The sequence below is a fragment of the Suricata suricatta genome, chromosome 10 (genome assembly GCF_006229205.1).
Source record: "Suricata suricatta isolate VVHF042 chromosome 10, meerkat_22Aug2017_6uvM2_HiC, whole genome shotgun sequence".
NCBI lineage: Eukaryota > Metazoa > Chordata > Mammalia > Carnivora > Herpestidae > Suricata > Suricata suricatta.
In genome coordinates this window covers 121496636-121505842 of record NC_043709.1, presented here as the reverse complement: position 1 = coordinate 121505842, position 9207 = coordinate 121496636, and the positions used below count along the sequence as shown (strand labels likewise).

The window sequence follows — 9207 nt, the reverse complement described above, 5'->3', positions numbered from 1 at the left end:
AGTTATAAACATTTTTAATGGAAAATACATAATATTTTAAAATAATCGATAGCTGCTTAAACAGAATTTAAGAGATTACTGGAGAAGGAGCAACATTAAATTTGCTAACTGACTAGCTTTTGCCGGAAGGATAGAAAGACAGAGTGGGCAAAGTACAGAGACATTATTTTGTTCTTGAGAAAGACAGGAATTTAAGATCAAATATATTTTTAACATAAAGATAACCAGTAATAGAGAAAAAAAAAGTGGACCTATAAGTTTTGAATCACCGGAGAAAAGGACACACATAGTAAAGAGATGATTTTACAAGAAAATGTAAAATACCAAAATTGACTAAAAAATATAGCAAATTTATATACCATAATAACCAGGAAAAATGTGTTTAAAAAGGTAAAAAAATAATAACAATAAAGAAAAGAAATGAAAAGAAAAGACAGTAGACATACATGTTTTATAGGCAATTTCTCTATTCCTTTGAGGTTTGTTTGATCAAGTTCTAGGTTATCTGTGCAATTGTAGAAGATAGAACATTGGAATATTTCCCAGTTAATTTTATAAAGTTTGCATTGCTCTAAAGTTAAAGATGAACAAGAACATAATAGACATGAACAAATGAGCACTAATATTTTTTATAAATATAGTTGTAAAATCTCATATAGAACATTATCACATTAAATCCAACACTACATTAATTCCAAAGTTGATTTTCTTTCCTAAGAATTTATCAATAAGTCAACTTTAGGAAATCTGCTTGGGCAACTCATTACTCACATGGATTAAGTGAGAACAATCATATGAATATTGCCACAAAAATACTTGGTAAAATTCAATATTCAATCCTCAGGGAGGAAAATCTTAGCAAATTAAGGATAAAGGATATTTCCTTGGTGTGGTAAGAAGTATCTATTATAAACAAGTAGTAAAACTATAGCTCAGAGCAAAACACTGGTATCATTCCCATGGAAGCCAAGGTGAACATAAGGATACCAGCCTTTAAGATTAGATGCTACCTCATTCTGGAATTACTAGCAGTAAGATAGGACAATAAATAAGGTAAAAATTCATAAAATAGAGAGATAAAACCAGAATTACTTGCAGGTATATGATTCATTACTAAGAAATTACAAAACAAACAACTGAAAATAGAATAAAAGGTCAAGTCAGCTGAGTACCCAAGATAAAAAATAAACATATAAATCTAAATAGATTTTTTGTATGCCAATAAAGGTGGAAGATGGAAAAAAGATCCCATTCACAAGTTCACAATAACAAGAACCTTATGATATGCCTAAGAATGAAATAATCAAAGCCTATACAGAAGAAACAATTTCTTGGACAATATAAAAACAAAAAGAAAATTGAATTAATGGAGGTACATTAAATGTTCTAAATGGGAAGATTCAATCTTGAAAACATTCAATTCTCTTTCAATTTAGTCTATTCATTTATTTTCAGCACACAATTGTTTTCTGTTTGAAAAATTATTTTTGAAGTAATCACCTAGGTACAAAATGTTGAAGGACAATACAAAAACCTGCTCTTCTCCGAATTATTTGAAGTAAGTTGCTTTCCCTGTTTCCCTATCACCTAAAACCTCTAGGGTGTCTTTTCCACAAACAAAGATGTTCCATATAAGGCAGCACAACCATTCAAATAAGAAAGCTGTTACTGATTTATTACTGCCATCTAACTGTTAATCAATTTCCATCAATTATCTCAATAATCTTTTACTGCGAAAATATCCAGTTCAGAACCACGCATGGCATTTAGTTATCTCTCTTTAGTCTCCTTCAGTCTTAACAGCTCCTTAGTATTCCCTTGACTTTCATGACCTTGATATTTAGAAGACTATAGGCCAGTTGTTTGTGGAATGTACCTCAATTTGGCCTTGCCTGATGTTTCTTTGTGATTGAATTCAAGTTAGGCATCCTTAGCTGGAATACCATGGACATGAGCCATGACCTTCTGATTCCCCCCACTAGGCTGGCCCCACTTTTGTGGTTGTCCCACAGGTCCTACTCAGGCTTTGATACCTAATGCCAAGTGACAGTTCTACATGTTTTCTTTCTTTATTCTACTGGGGCCCTGACAGCCCACTCTAGACTCCACCGCTCCCCCCCACCCCCCGCACTTCCCCCCTGCATATGAACACCTTCTGTATCACACTCTGGTTCTGCCATCCCTTGGCAGGATTCTATAATTGCAATGCAATCTCATGTGTAATTCCAAACAAAATCTATTTCAAACTTTCAAAAATGATACTACAATTATACTCGGAGAACAATTTGAAATGAGCCAAATTATATTTGGGAAAAAAAGACTGAAAAGGCTTTCTTTATCACATAATTCTAAAACCACAGAAGTTCAACAATTAGATCCTGACTCGGGAATAGACAAATTTATGAAGAAAAATAAAGAAATAAATAAAAATAAAGAAAACAGATTGAAAAATATTGTATTTGTCATCAGTATAGTTATAGTAAGTTAGATGAAAAATGGTGATTTGGAGAAGAGCATTAATTAGCATTCTATATTATGATTTACACAAAAGTAGAAGTATAAAAACATAAAAATCATAAAGTAATATCAATTCATAATATTGTGATTCTGTGCTGGGAAATACCTGCTGGATATATCAAAGGGAGAAAAAGATCAAAAACTTAGCCTATTTATAAGTTAAAATGTCATATATCATAAGAAAACAATGGTAGCTCCAGTCCACTTCACATCATATGGAAAATGAGGGCTTGGAATGGATTATTTTGAATACCTCTTCAAGCTCGGAAATGATGACTCTTCATATTTTATGCATATGATTATACTTAAATTGTACCTGTGTTTATGTTGCATCTTTCATATAACAGAAACTCCTTGAAGGAAAGATTTATATTTTACTTTTGTGGGCCTTCTCCACAGTTACACAAGCTGTGGTCATTGCTATGAGCTGAATTGTGTCCCCAGCAAAGGATTATGGTGAAGTCCCAACCCTGGGCACCTCTGACTGGGTCCTTATTTGGAAATAGGGTCGTTCCAGATGCAATCAAGCTAAGATGAGGTCATACTGAATTAGGGTGGGCCCTAAATCCAATGACTGGAGTCCCTAAAGGAGAAAGAGATTTGCAGACACATTCCCAGGAAAGAAGCTTATGTAAAAATGGAGACAGAAATTGGAGCAATGAAGCTACAGGTTAAGGATTGCCAGGAGCCATCAGAAGGCTATGAAAAGGCAAGCCCCTTTCCCAAAGCCTTCCAAAACAGCATGGCCCTGGTGACTTTTCCGTTCAGACTTCTAGCCTTTAGAACCATGGGGTGATAACTTCTGTTGTTTTAAGCCACACAGTAGGTGGCACTTTGTTAAGGCAGCCCAGGGAGGACTAATACTAATGGACGATTTCATTTCTGCAGATAATCACACAGAGCACTGTAAGTTAGAGCACTTATATTTACCCATTGGGCTTTGAGTGATGGAACACTCAAGTGTGTTTTCTCTGCTGCACAAATACAAAAAGGATTGACTCTCTTTCTTTTCATTAGAAATAAGATTCATCAGCCTGGCAGCCTTACTATTTTTCGATGGTTTCCTCATCTGTCAGAAAGCATCTTCCTCACCGCCTACAAGATTTGCTTAGTATCCAACTCAAAATCCAGCCCAGACTCATCCCAGAGGCCTCCTGTTCTCCCCAGGCTCAATCACCTCCCTGAAATGTGACCCTAAAGAAATTCTTTCACTTTACCAGGTAGTAAATTCTACCTGTGTGATATATTGTTAATGGCCAAGGTTTGCTGTATTAACCTGTACCCATGGAAGCTACAACCTAGCTTAGAGAAAACTGCAATATTTTAGATGAAATCAGTAAAAACAGGAAAGAATTAGTATTTTATTGTGTTCAGGAGATTATATATTGAAACGCTTTTTACAAGGCTGACATTCTGTCATTAGGTCTCTCTTTTCCCTAATTCTCTGTGCTATTATTTTGGTTGCATTCCTATTGCATTATTCCTTCTTATTCTCTGTTTTACTTGCCAGTAATGTTTCTAAGAATATATCATATTTTACTACAGTTTTTCACAAAAGAAAGAATATTACCTTGCTCCACAATAGATTAACTCCCAGACAAATGGATTATCTGTTAATTTTATGTCATCCTTACTGAACTAAAACTCTCGCTATTGAATTTTACTAATTATATATTACTGCAAAGTAGCTAATTATAACTGCACTTTAAATAAGAATTCTATTATAATTACTTAACCCCAGAAAAGAGGACAAGAGTAGTGTCACGCACATGCTGCAAAATGGCAGTCCATGATCTGAATGGAACATACCAACGTGCTTTGTTAGGCATGCAGAGTGGTTTTTAAACCACATATGAAATAGTTTCAACATTTAAAATTAGGAGACCTTACCAAAATCAATTCTTACTTCTGTCTTTTGGGGAAGAAAATCAGAAAAGAATGTCTAGCTGTTCTGGACAGTCTCATCAGTAAACAGTGTTGGGGAAACCAGACATTCAAAAGAACAAAATCGTACCCTTCTCTTACCCCATACACACTGACCAACTCAAAATGGATTAAAGACTTAAATGTAAGACCTGAAACTATAAAACCTATAAAAGAAAACATAAGTGGTAAGCTGTTTGACAAAGGTCTTAGCATCATTTCTTTGGATTTGACACCAAACAAACAAAAAGTAAAATAAACAAGGGGTACCTGGGTGGCTCAGTCGGTTGAGTGTCCAACTTCGGCTCAGGTCATGATCTCACGGTTCAAGGGTTCAAGCCCCACATCAGGCTCTAAGCTGAGAGCACAGAGCCTGGAGCCTGCTTCAGATTCTGTGTGTCTCTCTCTTCCTCTGACCTCCCCTGCTCATGATCTCTCTCTCTCTCTCTCTCTCTCTCTCTCTCAAAAATAAATAAACATTAAAAATTTTTTAAGTAAAATAAACAAGAAGGACTACTTCAAATGAAAAAATTTCCATAACTTTTGGAATGGGAAGAAATATGTGCAAACCACATATCTGATAAAAGATTAATAAAAAAACAATTTAATGAAAACAAAAATAAAATAACCCAATGAAGAAATGGCAAAGCACCCAAATAGACCTTTTTTCAAAAAAGGCATACAAAATATCAACAGACACATGAAAAAGTGCTTGACATCACTAATCAGGGAAATGCAAATCAAGACCACAATGAGAAATCATCACCTCATAGCAGTTAGAATGTCCATTATCAAGAAGAGAGGTAACAGATGCTGGTGAGGAAGTGGGGAAAAGCGGTTGGTAGGAATGTGAACTGGTAGAGCCATGATGGGAAACCTTGTGGACATTCCTGAAAAAACTAAAAACAGAACTACCAGATAATCCAGCACTTTCACTCCTGGATACACCTCCAAAGGCAACAAAATCATTATCTGGAAGAGCTCTGTGCACTCTGATGGCCACCACAGCATTATTCACATAGCCCAAGTAGGGAAACGATCCAAGTATCCATTGACATATGAATGGGTAAAGAAAATGTGCTATTGAGGGGTGCCTGGGTGGCTCAATCAGTTAAGCATCTGACTCATGATTTCAGCTCAGCTCATGATCTCATGACTCGTGAGTTCGAGCCCTGCATCTGGCTCTGGGCTGAAGGATCCTAGCTCCCCCTCTTTCCGTCCCTCCCTTGCTTGTTCTCTATCTCTCTCAATATAAATAAAAATAAACTAAAAAAAAAAAGAAATGCGATACTGAAATATATATGGAATATTACTCAGCTTTTAAAAAGAAAGAAATCCTGTCATTTGTGACAACGTGGATAAAACTGGAGGGCAATTATACTAACTGAAATAAACCAGATATGGCATCACTTATGTGTGGAATCTAAAAAGAAAAATGTCAAACTCCTAAAAGCCAACTAAGAAAGTGGTTGACAGGGCCTGGGGAGTGAGAGAAATAGAGAGAGGGTGGTAAACGGGAGCCCCCCCAAAAAACCTACTCTGATTTTTTTGTGGAGATTTCTATTCATGTCTGTTGAACATACATTTGGGAATAGAATTACTGGGAATCTTAAAGTAGGCATCTATTTAGTTTTAGTTATAATTCTGTCTTCCAAAGTGTTTGTACCAATTTACACTCCCACCAGCAGTGTATGAGACTTCCAGTTGGTCCCTGTTGCCAAACTGGGTGTTGTCAATCTTTTTAATTTTAGCCATTCTAGTGGGTGTGTGGTGGTATCTTGTTGTGGTTTTAATTTTAATTTTCTCATGACTAACGATATTGCGTATCTTCTCATATGCTTACTGTCAGTTAGATATGCTCTTTTAGAAACTGCCTATGAAAGTCTTTTGCCCATTTTTTAAATAATAGCTTTATTGAGATATAGTTCACGTACCATAAATTCCATGGTATTGCAGTACAAATGCATTGGGTATTAGTATATTACAGAGTTATACAATTATCAGCATCATCTCATTTCAGAACATTTTTATTGCCCCAAAAGAAACCATCTTCCCATTAGTAGTCCTCTGCATCCACCCCCCACCCCAGCCCCTAACAACCAGTAATCTACTCTCAGTCTATACTCTTATTCTAGACATTTCATAATAATAATTAAAAGGAAGGTCATTCATTGTGTGACATTTTGTGACTAGTTGTGTGTGTGTGGTTTTTTTTACTAAACATGTCTTCAGAGTTCAACCATGTATGTAGCATGTATCTGGATTTCTTTTCTTTTTAATGTTGATCAATATTCCCTTATACGGTTATGCCACGTTTTTTTGTTTTTTCTTCAATGAAAGAGGAACTCTGCTGAAGCCCAGGACGCTGGGCGTCCTGCCAGCTCAGGAAGAGTGAGTAGAGGGACCTTATCTGATGTTCTTCTTGGAGCGCAGGTGTGGTTGGTATGGCCACACTTCCTGTGTTAGTTGACAGCTAGGGCGCGGATGACCATAACGCTTGGGGCAGATCATCCCGTCGCAGTTGCGTTTCTGGGCCAGCTGGCGGAGGGAGGGTTGGACGTTCCTATCCCACAGGGGAAGAACCAAGTGGACTTTTCCCACATGTTGTAGCCTGAGTGTGCGACCATCCTCAGCTGTCTGCCCACAAAAATCAGATGCTGCTGATCAGGGGAGTTGCCCTCCTTGCCTTGGATTTTGGCTTTGACATTCTCAGTGGTATCTCTGGGCTCGACCTTGAGGATGATGGTCTTGCCTGTCAGGGTCTTCACAAAGATCTGCATCTCTTCCTCTGCTCAGACACCTTGTTGAAGAGAAAGAGCATGCCACATTCTTTTTTGTCTATTCATTACTTGAGGGACAGTTGTATTGTTTCCTATTTGGGGTTGTTATTAATAATACTACTATCAACATTTGCATACAAGTTTTTAAAGAAACATATACCTTCAATCCTCTCAGATATATACCTAGAAGAAAAACTGCTGGGTCATATGGTAACTCTATGTTTGCCATTTTGAGGAACTGCCAAATTTCTAAGCCACTGCACTATTTTAAAATACCACAAGCAATGAATGGAGTTTCCATTTTCCCCACATCCTCATTAGCACTTGTTACTGCCTTTTATTTTTCATTTTTGAGAGAGAGAGAACATGGACGGGAGAGGGGCAGAGAGAGAGGGCGTTATAGGATCAGAAGCTGGCTCTGCCCTGACAGCAGTGAGTCAGATGCAGGGCTGGAATTCACAAACCATGAGATCATGACCTGAACCAAAGTCAGATATTCAACCGAGCCACTCAAGTGCCCCTTACCTGTCTTTTTAAAAAAGAGTTGCCATCCTAACGAGTGTGAACTGGTATTTCATTGTGATTTTCATTTTTCCTCCCTCAATGACTAATGATCTGAGCATCTTCCCATGTGCTTACTGATCATTTGTATACCTTCTTGAGAGAAAAGTCTCTTCAGATTCTTTAATGTTTAACAGGAGCTGTTTTTCTTTTCATCGTTGAATTACAAAAGATGTCTATGTATTCTGAGTACATTGCCCTTGACAGATAAATGATTGGCAAATCTTTTTCTCCCGTTTTATGGGATGTCTTTTTGCTTTTTGATAGTGTTCTTTGACACACACAAGTTTGCATTTTTATGGAATCATCTGTGCCTTGGGTATCATACCTTAGAAACCACTGCATGATTTAAGATCTTAAGGCGCCTGGGTGGCTCAGTCAGTTAAGCATCCAACTTCAGCTCATGTCGTGAGCTCATGGTTTGTGGGTTCAAGCCCTGCATTAGGCTCTGTGCTGACAGCTCAGAACCTGGTACCTGCTTCAGATTCTGTGTCTCCTTCTCTCTCTTGCCTTTCCCCACTTGTGCTCTGTCTCTCAGAAATGAATAAATGTTAAATATTTTTAAATTTACTCCCAAGTTTTCTTGTAAGTATTGAAGTTTTAGTTCTTACATGTATGTCTATGATCCATTGTGAATTAATTTTTGTATATGGTATAGTAGGGATCAAAAGCTTATTATTTCATATATGGATATACAGTTGCTGCAACTCCAATTGTTGAAAAAACTGGTTTTTTCTCTCGAATTTTCTTAGTATCCTTATTGAAAATTGATTGACCATAAATGTAGAGGTTTATTTCTGTGCTCTCAATTTATTTTGTTAATCCATATGCCTATTTTTATGTGAAGCCCCCATATTCTTGGTGATAGTAGTATGGTAGTCAGTTTTGAAGTCAGAAAGTATGAGTCCTCCAAATTTTTCAAGATTGTTTTGGCTATTCTAGATCCCTGGCATTTCCATATGAATTTTAGGCTTAGTTTGGTAATTCCTAGAAAAACTCAGCCTGGATTTTGATAAGGATTGTGTTGAATCTGTAGATTAATTTGGGGAGCATTGCCATTGTAATATTAAAACTTCCAACCCATAAACATAGAATGTCTTTCTACTTATTTAAGTCCTCCTCCATCTCCTTCAACAAGATTTTGAGTTTTGATTGTACAAATATTGTATTTCTTCTGTTAAGTTTATTCCTAAGTATTTTATTCTTTTGTAAATGGAATTGTTGTCTTAATTTCATTGTCAGACTCCTCATTGCTAACATATAGAAATGCAGTTGACTTTTCCATATTCATTCTATATCTTGTATCTTACAACCTGGCTGACCTGTTTATGAATACTAACATTTTGTGTGTGTGCAACTCCTTAGGATTTTCTCTGTGTAAGCTTATGTCATCTATGTACAGAGATAGTTTCATTATTTCCATTCT

General features: G+C 36.6%; 1 pseudogene; it reads right to left on the bottom strand.

Moving 5' to 3' along the window:
• Positions 1 to 6770: 6770 nt before the first annotated feature.
• On the bottom strand, positions 6771 to 7220 carry LOC115305363 (annotated as a pseudogene).
• Positions 7221 to 9207: the final 1987 nt, after the last annotated feature.